Here is a 12,416-nt window from a genome sequence, read left to right on the forward strand (position 1 = left end):
TTTCTCTGCTTGGACGCTCCCTCGAAAGCACTGCGATTTGAGGGTGACTGCGTTAGAGAGACTACCAGTGATTACTTTTCACCCCAAAATCTTGGGAGGATTCCCCTACCTAACTATAGTTTCAAAGAGCAGATCAGTGACATCCGGGCAGTTTTTATTCTCTTTCGTTTTTAGAGATAACCTTGATTTATTCGATTTCAAGTTTCCTTCTGAGATTGTCATTCTACATTTTGTGTAGAAAACGATGGTCCCACTATGTTTTATACATTTCTTTATTTTTAAACTCTCTCAGAAATCTGAAATTTGAAAGAATAGATTCTGAACCGTGATACACAATTTCTCGTTTTTGACCATTTCTCTGTAAACAAGAATCAGGATTTAGAAGGTGGGGGTCAGGGGGACGAGAAGTTCTGATGTATGTAAAGGAAAATGATGGATTGCTTCCGAATTGGAATAAAGTTTTTAAGGACTGTAATGTCCCCAAATTACCCCTTTACTGTTTGCTGGGAAAAAAAATCCATACTTGAATCTCTTCCTTACACCCAGTTTGCGAGAAGCTTCCTCCATATTCAGGTCATTACAGTCCTAAAAAACATTATTCCAATTCGGACCGGGTGGCAAAAAGGGGAGTGGGCACCATGCATTGGCCTGGAATCGAACCCGGGTCACCCGCGTGGGAGGCGAGAATTCTACCACTGAACCACCAATGCCTCCCTCTGCTGTAGCCCCTGATGGGTCTCCAGAAAGAATCTTGACAGCCACCGGAGGATTGGGCGGGGGGGGGGGGGGGTGGGAACGAAAGAGTTCCCGAACAGGCTTACACAGCCTCTGTGGACAGAGCTCACAAACACAAAGACACTGGAAGCAGAGGCTTGCGGAAGAGGCTTACTCCTGTCAGGCAACAGCATAAAGGGGGACATTCAAATTAAAGTATCAAAATATCTGTTTTGTCGGCTCACACTACAACTCTGAAAAAGGCTCTTTCCAACTCTATAACAGACCCCTGCAGAAAAACGTCAGAATTTCATCCAGATCCCTTGTTTATGACCCTGAACCGCCAACTGTCAACCTCAAACTGTTGCCTTAGAGAGTCTGAGGAAGTAATCTAATTTACCAGGTTAGGGAAGTAAAAGTCTAATCCAGGGAGGAAATAAGAAGCAGAAGCAGAATTAGATTGGAATCAAAAGAAGGAGAGGGCCAGAATCAAAACAGAGATAATGAAGAACACATTTTGGTCAATGGGATTGGTTGTTTGTAACTGTTTTTTCATACAAGAATAATGAGTCAGCCTCCTAATCATTGCATCAGCAGCACCTGCCTGCTTTGTAAGGTGTTCAAAGCATTTGGATGGATATATGTTATATCATAATCATTAAAAGATTAATTAATATTAAGTTTGCAGTCAATGTTCAATTGTTTGGGAGACTCTAATCTCCTAGATGGGACTCCCTGTTGCGTTGAGGTTTAACATATGTGACTCTGAGATGCACATGAGGCACAGGCTACAGTGAATGGGTTGTCTAAGGAGCAGACCAAGTTTCCGAAAAATATTAATGGTTGAAATGTTAACATGATGGTCCTTGGATGAAATTGAAATATGCAGAGGTTTCTCTCCCCAATTATTCCTGGGGAAACTAAACTGAAGAAAGGAAGCGGGAGAGCTCCCCTACATGTTGAGACTAGAAATCATGACTTTTTGAAGACAGCAGCTGCAGACCTGCAATCATTGTTCTCTTGCTGAGAAGCTGTGTTAGGTGGAGGCTGAGTTATAACCTGGGCTCAACAAGGAAAATGACTGTCATTTTGACCTTGGAGAGCTTTGGCTCTATCCGTCCTCTGCCCAACACTCAAGACACACACCAGCTCTGGGCAACGTACTTTCAGTTACCACCTCCATCAACCAGATCTACATTAAGTCCCACGTCTCTTTCTAAACTACAAACCCGTACTTCCAACTCACAACTCCTAATTCACAAGTCAATGCCTCGTATGCGTCTCAGAGTCACAAATGCTAAAACTCACTGCACCTGTGAGTTCCCTGTCAGCGTCACACACCACCCTCTACTGCAATACTCTGTGATCAGACCCAGGCACAGTGTCTCCCAAAATGTAGTGCACTGTCCCAAGTATTTCAATCAATCCCCACAAGAACACCCAAATCTGTTCCTATCCCTGCCTAGTGTACTTACCCTCACCACCAACCACCCTGTTGCCCAAACCACATCGTGCTACCACTTTTGGATACACTCTCTCATCTTCCCAGCACAGAAATTTATGTCTGTCACAACCAACAAAACAGTGCTTAACTTTATATCAACTCTTACCTTCATTAATACGACCGGATAAAAAGCCAGCCTCCCTACAGCCAGTCTAATCTACTCCAATCCATTTGCTACACTGCATCCTGAGTGATCCTTCCACAGCCTACATCTAGACATATCTGTAGCCTAAAACTACATAGTGTCCCCATATTCCTTCACTGAAACGTCTTAATACCTTCGTGACATGAACCCTGGCTTCCCTCATCCTCATCATCTGAATGTCTCTTACCAATTCTCAAGTCCAGCAACAGTGAAGTACTGGACACGTCAGGAACTCTCTCACTTTCAGGCACTTGTTTCTCTCTACAGGGGATGGTCTCTCACAACTTTGTCTTCCTTCCTCAAAATCATTCTTATCCTTCAGGTCTCAGTTTAGAAGTCTTTTCCTCTGGAAAGACTTTCCTGACTGTCTGAATTCAGTGTGAAATGTGTCTGCTTTTATTTTGGCATGAATTGTGCTCTAACAAAGTCACAGTTTACTTGACTCTGTCTTCCAAAGACATATTCTCATATGAAAAAGATTCGCCGTTCCCGGGAAACCAAGTTTGTGTATAAAAATAAAAAATTCTCAAGGCGTAGCACAGTGCCTAGCATACTGCACAGTCTCAGGTTGTTATACAATGAAAGAGAGAGCGAGAGAAACAAATAAGAAAACATTCTCTCTCTCTCTCTCTCTCTCTCTCTCTCTCTCTCAAACGCGCGTGCGCGCACACACACACACACAGTCACAGATAGACAAATGAGAAAATAAATTTCGCAAGATAAGCAGCAGAATGGTTAATCCACAAAGTAGAGCAACTCCAGCAGAGCAATCGGAAAGGGTAGAGGACACAGTGATCAAGAATAAAGTTTTGCTTGAGTGTAAGGTAGTAAAAGGATCTTGGGTGGAGCTTCAAAGTTGGAAAAAATCAAGAGCCAGAAAGGAGAGGGGAAGGGTATGGTGTGGTGTGGTGAAGGGAATAAATCTTGGAGAGAAAGTTGTCCTCAGATTCTTGTGTGGGTCTCTGTAAGACCAGAGTTCGCAAGCTGATCATGTTGACCCTTGGGCTTTTCTAGGGACTCAAAAGAGGCACCGGAGGAGGGAGGCTCTGGGGCCCTGGGGCGATTGTGCACGGGTTACTGCTTGGCCTGTACCAGGCTAATCATCAACAAAAGAATCAAAGAGTGAAAACATGAATATCAGACAAAAGCATGGGGCAAAAAAAAAAAAAAAAAAAAAAAAAAGCTTAGAAGAGTAACCTTCTAGCATCCACCTGGAATCCAATCGAGTTGTTTTTCCCTGGAATGGCCTAATCGAGTGGCCAGTGAGGGTGTAGCTAAAGGGAAGAAATCTTAGAGTGAAATTTTCACCTATTCCCACTTTGGTAGGTCTCTCTCAAACGCAAGACTTCAAAAGCAGAACCATTTGATCCTTGGCCTTCTCCAAGGACTCCAAAGAGGCACAGGAGGAGAGAAGCTCAGTTATCACCCAGATCTTCTGGAGCAACTCAGGCACATCCCCAAACGTGAGCCTCCACAAAAATCCCTGGGTCCCGAACGCCTGTTTAGGGAAAGTGCTGGGTTGTGTCTCAAGGTTGAGAGGAAAGGGTTTTGGAGGCACCAAGCAATGGGAGGGCAAAGAGAATGCATCATCAGTGAGGAAATTTGATTTGAATTTGAATTCTAGTATTATGATTTGAATGCCAGAGGTTTATGGTGTTGCCTGATGTAAGTCTCCTAGGCAAGCCTGTGCTCTGGGTGTCTTTTCTCTTTGTTCTGCATGTCTGCCAAAGAGGACTGTATGGACTTCTTTCTAGAACTGTGTTTTCAAAGTCCTTCCTGAGACTCTTCCTGATGAGACCCACACTAATGGGGAGGGGCAGGGCTTGGGTGGCTCAATGGCAGAATTCTCCCCTCCCCTGTGGGAGACCTGGGTTTGATTCCCAGCCAGTGCATACCTTTCTCTGCTGGGTTCTCTTTTGCACAGGCACGAGGGGTGCTTTCCAGCCTCTGGGAGTGGTGGCGGTGGCAGCGGCCAAGGGAGGAAAAGGGCAACTATACACCTTGAGTTAATTCTGGGGCAGAAGACATTAAGGAGTTGATCTCAACAGGGATTCTGCAGCGCTTCCAGGCCCTGAAATGATCACCCGTGCTTTAGTGCTCATCCTGCAGCACAGCCACCACCTGGCCAGAGCATGTCTTTGAAGCCACAGGTGGGTCTGGTGGGTCTCTGCGGTTTGGAATACTTGAAACTAAAACCATTGTTACTATTGTCTTTTGTCCTATTCCATCCTTTGGCTACATGGCACTATGGAGCAGGAATCAAGAAAGAAGCTCACTGAAGGACAGAAGCTGTGCTGGGAGAAGCATCAGGGGCCCAGGGAAGGGGGAGGCTTGTGGGGAGGAATTCCCGTGGAAATGAGGGGAGTTGGGTAGTGGGGCCTCTCACCTTCCTGTGGACATCGTAGGCCCTAGTTTGCTGGCCTTGGTAAAGTTGAGGACAAGGATGAGCCCCGAGTGGAGAGTCGCACCCACAAGAAAATCATTTTTATCGTGCCTTTTTGTTTTACACTCTGCCAGTCAAATCTTCTGGTCAGGAGATCTTTGTTTTTCTATTAATTAACACACTTTTTGTTTAGAACTGTTTTAGGATTACAAAAAAAATTGAGCAGGTAACAAAGAGAGTTCTCATATTCACTCCCTCCCTGCTCACGGCTTCCCCTATTATTAACATCTTGCATTTATGTGATACATTTGTTACAATGAATGAACCAATATTAATACATTATTCTTAACGAAAGTTCATACTTTACATTAAGGTTCACTCTCTTTTACAGTTCTATGAGTTTTGACAAATCAGTGACATCATGTATCCACCATTACCATGTCATAGAGAATACTTTCCATGCCCGAAAACATCCCCCATACTCCACCTAATCATTTTTCTCACCTTCCCCTCCAAGTCTGGGCAACCACTGATCTTTCTTTACCTTTGCCTTTTCCACAAACGTCATACAGCTGGAATCATACAGTGTGTGGTCTTTTCAGACTGGCTTCTTTCACTTAGCAATATGAGCCTAACGTTCTTTCATGCCTTTTTGTGGTAGTCCGTTTCTTGTTATTGCTTAAAACGATTCCATGGTTTGTTCAATCCATTCACCCATTGAAGGATATCTTGGTTGCAATTATAAATAAAGCTATTATAAATATTCCTGTGTGAATTTCTGTATGGACATAAGGTTTCAACAAACTTCAGTAAATACGTGCAAGCCCGGTTGCTGGGTCATATGGTAAGACTATGTTTAGCTTTGTAAGAAACTGCCAGACTCTCTCCCCAAGTGGCTGTACCATTTTGCAGTCCCCCGAGCAACAAATGATGGTTTCCATGGCTCCACAACTCACCAGCATTTGGTATTGTTAGTTTATTGGATTTAACCATTCTAAGAGGTGTGTAGCGGTAGCCCATTGTTGTTTCAGTTTGCAATTCCCTAGTGACATACGATGTTGAGCATCTTTTCATATACTGGATTGCCATCTGTTCATCTGTATGGTCTGTATGTCTTCTTTGGTGAGGTGTCCGTTCAATCTCTTGCCCATTTTTAATTGGGTTTTAAACGTTTTCTTATTGTTGAAGTTTAGAGTTCTTTGCATATTTTGGATACAAGTCCTTAATCGGATATGTTTTGCAAATATTTTCTCTCCCTCTGTGGCCTGTCTTTTCACAGGCCTTCGGAGCGAGGGAGGAAGGGAAAGCGGAAAACGTGCAGAGTGCCTGGTGGAGTCTACACAGTTTACATGCTACAGCCGTTGTAGAAACAGCTGTGGGATTTGACTGTGGTACCATCGGTTTGATATTCTGGCGCTGATTTTTACTCCTGCCTTCTGCTTATGGCAGCAGTAAGGGTTTGCCCTTTTGTGCGTACTTCAAGTGCTGCCTTTGTGGGGTCAGTCAACATCAGCTCCCTACGCCGCTTAATCTACAAACGGGACAGCCCTCGAGGACCTGACCCACCGCTCACCTTCCCCTCAACCCTCGCGGGCGTCGCCTCCGGGCCCCTCTTTCGTCCGAAGTCCTCGGAAGCATTTTATCCGCGAAGTGGGCTGGGGAGGCCCGGCCGACCGGCCCGTTTGCCGGGCCCGCACCAACAGGCCGCCTGGGCTTGGCCTCGTCTCGGTCACAGAGAGCTCCGGCAGATCCGCGCCGCCTGGGGCGGGAAGGAGCGCGCGCTCGGGTGCAGCCCCACAGGGCTTTGAAGGTCTGCAGGGCTGTGTAAACCTGAGCAAGATGCGTAGCAGCCCTGTGAAGGCGCTTCTGCGGGTGGCTAACGTGGAGACCAGCAAGAGAGAGTGATGTGCCCTGAGAAGGGGCCCGCCCTTGTTTCCCTTCCTCTGCGGGAGTTGAAGTCTCCATGCGAGGAGCAGAGGGCATGAGGCCTCAGCAGAGGAAAGGGAGATTCGTGTGTGCCGACCGACGGTGCAAAAGGATTCCCTGACCGGGAATCGAACCCGAGCCACGGCGGTGAAAGCGCCGAATCCTAGCCACTAGACCACCAGGGAAGTGGAAACTGGTGCTTCTCTTCCTTGCTTCCGCCCAGAGGGAGGTTTGCTCTGTGCTCTGGGACGCCTTGGGCTCTGGGAGCCAGTCACGCGTCTTAAACCAGGAATCCTTTCGTAAAGCCCTTCCCTCCCTGCTTTCTCTGGAAAAGGGAGCCCGCAGGCGACGCACCGAGAGCCCCCGAGGCCCGCCAGGGCCACCCGTGCCGGAGCGAGTCGCCTCGTCGCCTCGTCGCGGCGGCACCTCTGAACTGCCCTGGAGACGCGCCTCTGCGAGGCGCCCACGTGAGGAGAGAAGGTCGCGGGGGCCGGGGAGTGGCCGAGGTTGGCGGGTGGAGGTGGGAGGGGGAGGCGCCCAGGGTGAGAAGCGGCCGAGCACTGAGACCTGAGTCCTTGGCATCTCCAACCTCCCAAAGGACTCAGGTGGATGCAGGGACGGAGACAGACGGTAGAGGAGAAAGGCTTTCAAGCAAGTGTCCTTTCCAGGCGGCCCCTAAGTGGATGCCGGATCTTCCCGCGACGACCCGCTGCACCTGCAGTTTTCCCGCCTTAGTCGATGCCAGCTCCATCCTTCCATATGCTCAGACCGAAAGACTCGGCGTTCTCTCCGTCGCCGGAGTTCTCCTCAGACCCCACATCCTGTTACTCAGGAATTCGTGTTTTCTCATCCGTCAGGTGTGTGGGACATTGATCTAGACCGGGTTTTCTCAACCTCAGCCGTGTTGGTAGAGGGCTCCGCCCGTGGATTGCAAGATGTTTAGTGACGATTCGATGGCAGAGGAAAAACCCTCCCTCCCTCTTCCCCCCAGGCGTGGCAATCGAAAGTGTCTCCAGACAAGGCCTGGTGTCACACTAGGGGGCCGGGGGCCAGAGTCCCTGGGCTCAAATCGCCCCGGATTGAGAATCAGCGATGTGCACAGTCCCTCCTGTTCCTGGTCTCTGAACTTGTGCAGACGACTCTCCTGATCAGGGTGCCGGGTCAATTCAACTCTCGGCCCCCCCCCGCCCCCCGGGCCCAACTGGACGTTAGGAATTGAGACTTTCATCTCGAGATCATGGGTCTTTCCGCCCTTAGGACTCTTCTTCGGCTCTGCCCTCGAAATCAGCGTCTTTTGAGCCTGTCCACGAGGGCCAGCCAGGCAGGGGGGTGGTTCCGCTCTGTGAGGTTCCTCTTGCCCCCTCCGGAACTTCACGCCTCTTGGGGTTCAGCCTGCACAGAAGCTTTAGGGGCCACTTTACTCGCCTTCCCCAGGCACCCCTGAGGAGCAGGTGCGCGGGGCAGGTGGAAGAATGGGCTTTCACTGCGGTGCCCGACCTCCACGCCCCGCACACAGTTTTCTGGGCTGCCCCTGGTCCCGCCCTCGGGAGTTACGTCCTGGGAGACAACCAGGCCGAGAGGGACACCTAGGGGAAACCGGCTGGCCGCTTCAGTTCCGTAGAGGGTGCCAGAAAGGGTCCTCACAGGAGAGAAAGGCCGTGGGTCCTCCCTTACTGGGCGGGTGGAAGAGAGACTAAAGGAAAGAGGAGAAAAGTCCTATGAGGTTTCCGGATCTATAGCTACCGTGACGTCGACCTCCTCTGGAACAGCGATCTCCCGTGACTGGTGAAGGTGAGTGGAGTCCCGTCTCCAGTTTGCCAAAGTCGTCAAAGCAGAGGACGATGGCCCGTGTACTGGTGAACAGGCCATCCCAGGTCTTCTGTCTTGGTAGTACTCGAACTTCCTTACCCAAGATCTGTGTGGATGCAAGTGGATACTTTTTACTTTCCCAGTTGCTCCCATTTGAAGAAGGGATCGATCTGGTGTGAAGCACGTGCAACAACAACAGCAAGGAAAGCGACTCTTGTTGAGAGTGTCACATTCCTCTCACACCCCTTTAATTTTAATGGCACTTCCCCAGGTAGAGTCCCCATGTTGGGCCCATTCTACTTTTAATGCGCAGTTGGTGGAACATGAGAGAAGTCTAGACGGTCGGTCCATGGGTGAATATTTGAAGCACGTCAGGCATTTTTGTTTAAGTGTGCATTCCTAAAACACAAAACAAACATATCGAGCTCATCTGTGCCTTTTCCACAAAGATGGGGAAGAAGAATTATACATAAACAAATGGAAAATGTCATACAACAGCCTCTAGTGTCTGCTCCTTCCACTGAAGTTCTTCTTCCCTGGATACGCTCACCAGTGTCTTCTCTTTCTCCAAAATACGACATCCAGTGTCAGACACCAAAATTGGTTTTCTGGTTCCAGCCTATTTCCCCCTCTCTCCTCTTCTTCCTTATGCAGAACAAGTCGGCTCTCCCTCAGCCTCCAATCTGCAGCAGGGCGCCCAAAGATCAGCTTGGCAGATTAGGGACCCTCCATGGGACTCTATGTCACAAACGGTATGAAGTGGAGTTCTCTTGCTAGCCCAATCTGGCAGATGAAAATGTTGAGGCACTGCCCAAAATTCAACTAGCACAAGTAAAACCAGTGGATCACTGAAACAGTAACAAGTAAAATCTCGTTGTGCACAAAAAGACAGTTTGGGAACTGGGAGTGCTCAAACATGATAAGGAATGAGGCTCAGAGGTATACTGTTATAAAGCAGCTCATAGAGTGAGGAGGCAGCGGCTGATCATTCTTCACGGGGATGGGCTATGGCATCAGAGTTTTACCGGCGATAGGGAATTGGTTAAAAGTGGTTACCTCATATCAATTTTGGGGAACGGTTTAAGTTTCGTTTATGATTTTCACAGGCACTAACAAGAAGTGGCCCTAGTTAAGTTCCACTTGTTTTGCAAAATAGGCGACATTAGCTTTTGCTTGTATGACTGAACTGGTTTGTCTGCTCAGGGAATTTTCAAGTCTGATCTCCATCTGTGTTTGATTTTAACAATTCCCCCCTCTTGGTCATGTTCTCAGCCTGCTCCACCAGCGTAGTGTTACTCTCAGTTACCACTGTGGATGTAGTCAGACCAAAGAATCACATATTCGCTGTCTCTGCTAGTTGAGTCGTCAGGGCAGAGGGGCCTGTGGTCACGTTATCATCACTTATGTGGTCATTGTTGAGTTCCTCCAGTTGTCCGATCCTGATGGATACCATTTGGCATGTGAGTGGCTGCCGACAGGCATTCAAAATCCTTGCGAGTACGCAACACACCAGAGAGGTTAACATGATGGCTCTAAGGAGAACAATAGCCAAGGATTGAAAAAGTCCCCGGCACACAGATTCCCAGGAGCCAAGGTTTAACCAGCTAAGCAGGTCTATGGAAGAGGTGTCACTTATCTGATGAAAAACTTTATCTGGTCTTTAAGACCCTTTAGATTTTGAGTAACACAGAAACAGTATTTTTCATCAATTGTACAGTTTTCATCAATTGGACCACGTGAGCCTCCTGCTGAGCATTTAGAGCATCAAGGACGCTCCTCTTTGGGAGTACCACCGAAGATAAACCACTTACTTCAGTTTACTTCCGCTCAGCCACGGGAACGGAAGACGTCCCCATCCCCAGGTTAGCGCACCGTAGGGTTTCCTTCCCTTCTCCTGACCGCCTCGCGCCCGGTGGCCGGCCGAAAGACCTGCTCCCTGGCCCCCAGGTAAGGGGCGCAGCCCCGTGCGGGATTCAACGCAAAGTAAAAGCGAAACGCCAGGCAAAGCAGACCACAGTGCCGTGACTCGGATTCGAACCGAGGTTGCTGCGGCCACAACGCAGAGTACTAACCACTATACGATCGCGGCGCGCCACAGTCCCAGCAGCAATCCCCGCCCTTGCTCTATGAATTTTGATGAAACATCATTCCAATAACTCCGCTGCTTTGTTCTTGCACAACGGCAGGCGCTCCTGTTCTTCTCTGTCGTGCCCGCTCTCCATTTTCCCCTCCCTTCCTTCCTCTCCATTCCGGTACATGATTTAAAAAAAACCACAAAACAATCCTCACCTCCCCGAATCCGGCCCGGGTCTCTGCCCAGGCCTCCTGGGAAGTCTCCTGGTCCTCCGCCCACGCCTCCCCCACTTCTTTGCCGCCTCTTCGCCTTTGCCCCTTTCGACCACCCCCACTCCGTCCTTCCGGCTCCCTCCCCCCACCGACCTCGGCCGAGCCGAGTGGAGTGAGGGGAGCGCCGGCGGCGCAGGTGGTCGGGTGCAGGCGGAGCAAACGGGCCGAGCCGTCTGTCACCGGAGCCCACCGGGCGTTCAGCTTCCCTTGGGCCCCACTCGGCCCAGGCCCGGCGGGTCGCGGCCCCAGGCGTCTCCGTGGTGCTGGCAGCTGAGGCGGGTGTGGAGCAAGGCGGGGCGAGGCCGCTCGGCTGCCCTTCTGCCTCCGGAATCACGCAACGCGCGGCTCTCAAAGGCGATGCACACGCTGCGCCGACTCCGCGTGTCGGGTTTTCCGAGGCTCTGGAGCCGGCACTGCTGTCCTGCAAGGGCGGGTGGCTCGGCCTGGCGTTGAAGGAGCCCCAGTTCCTGAGGGGGGCGGTCGTGGCGCTTCCGCGTGTCTCTGTGGCGCAATCGGTTAGCGCGTTCGGCTGTTAACCGAAAGGTTGGTGGTTCGAGCCCACCCAGGGACGAGTCTCGCCTTTTTTAGGTTGTAGATGTGTTTGCAGCTGTTCCTACTCTGCATATCCTCTCAGGTAAAGGCGAAGAGAGGCCTCCTCCGCTGGTACCCTCCTGTTCTCTGTGTCTTGTGCACAAAAGGGGGACCTAAGTCAGCATCATAAGGTCATCACAGATCCTCGCAGAAGAGCTCGGGAGGAAAACAGGTCTCGGGGAGTAGGGAAATCCTTCAGAGAGTACACACATCGTCGTGACTCGGAACTCTTTTTCACGGTGGAGTTTCTTCCATCATTGGTTGCGGCTAGTATTTACTTAACCCTTTCCATACACTTTTTAAGTGAAGTTGGTTCTAGGATTTTGTGATTACAAATAATGCTGTAGTCCCCATTCTTGTACACACATCTTTGGCCACTTGCCCCAGTACTTCTATAGGGTAGAGTCCTGGAAGAGCAGTTGCTCTGTCATAGTGTTCACACGGCTTCCGTATGGTTCCATTTCTCTCCTTTGTTGGCTTATTCGCTATGACTCTTCGTCATTTCAGCGGCTGCTTTAGGATTCACAGCACACATCTGCAACTTACCACAGTCTGCCTTCAAGTGCTATCATACCTCTTCACATTTCTCCCCTACCGCCTGTATGATATCGCTGTCCTGCACTGCACTTTACACACGTTATAAACCCCACAATCCGTCATTATTACTTTTGTTTAATCTGTCCCATGGTTTTAAAGAGGTTTAAATACTAAGAAAAAAATCTTAAATATTTTCCTGTGCAGATACCGTTTCTGTTGTCCGTCATCCCTTTGTGTACATCCAGAGTTCCATCTGGCATCATTGTCCTTCTTCCTGGAGGACTCCTTCAACATTTCTTGTAGTGTGCATCTGCTAATGATGAATTCTTTCAGCCTTTGTATGTCTGTAAAAGTCATTAGTCACCTTCATTTTTGAAAGACTTTTTTGGGGGAGGAAGCGTACAATTCCATGCTGACTTTTTTCCCCCTCAGTCGTTTATAGATATTGCTCCACTGTCTTC

General features: G+C 49.3%; 3 non-coding genes across 3 annotated transcripts; 1 reads left to right on the forward strand and 2 right to left on the reverse strand.

The window, feature by feature from the left end:
* Positions 1-639: 639 nt before the first annotated feature.
* Positions 640-710, reverse strand: TRNAG-CCC (transfer RNA glycine (anticodon CCC)). The gene has a single exon. It is a non-coding gene; the product is annotated as a tRNA-Gly (tRNA).
* A 6,075-nt stretch (positions 711-6,785) lies between these two features.
* On the reverse strand, positions 6,786-6,857 carry TRNAE-UUC (transfer RNA glutamic acid (anticodon UUC)). Its single transcript has one exon. It is a non-coding gene; the product is annotated as a tRNA-Glu (tRNA).
* Positions 6,858-11,324: 4,467 nt separating this feature from the next.
* TRNAN-GUU (transfer RNA asparagine (anticodon GUU)) lies at positions 11,325-11,398 on the forward strand. Its single transcript has one exon. It is a non-coding gene; the product is annotated as a tRNA-Asn (tRNA).
* The last annotated feature ends 1,018 nt before the right edge of the window (positions 11,399-12,416 follow it).

Source organism: Equus caballus, chromosome 5 (genome assembly GCF_041296265.1).
Source record: "Equus caballus isolate H_3958 breed thoroughbred chromosome 5, TB-T2T, whole genome shotgun sequence".
NCBI lineage: Eukaryota > Metazoa > Chordata > Mammalia > Perissodactyla > Equidae > Equus > Equus caballus.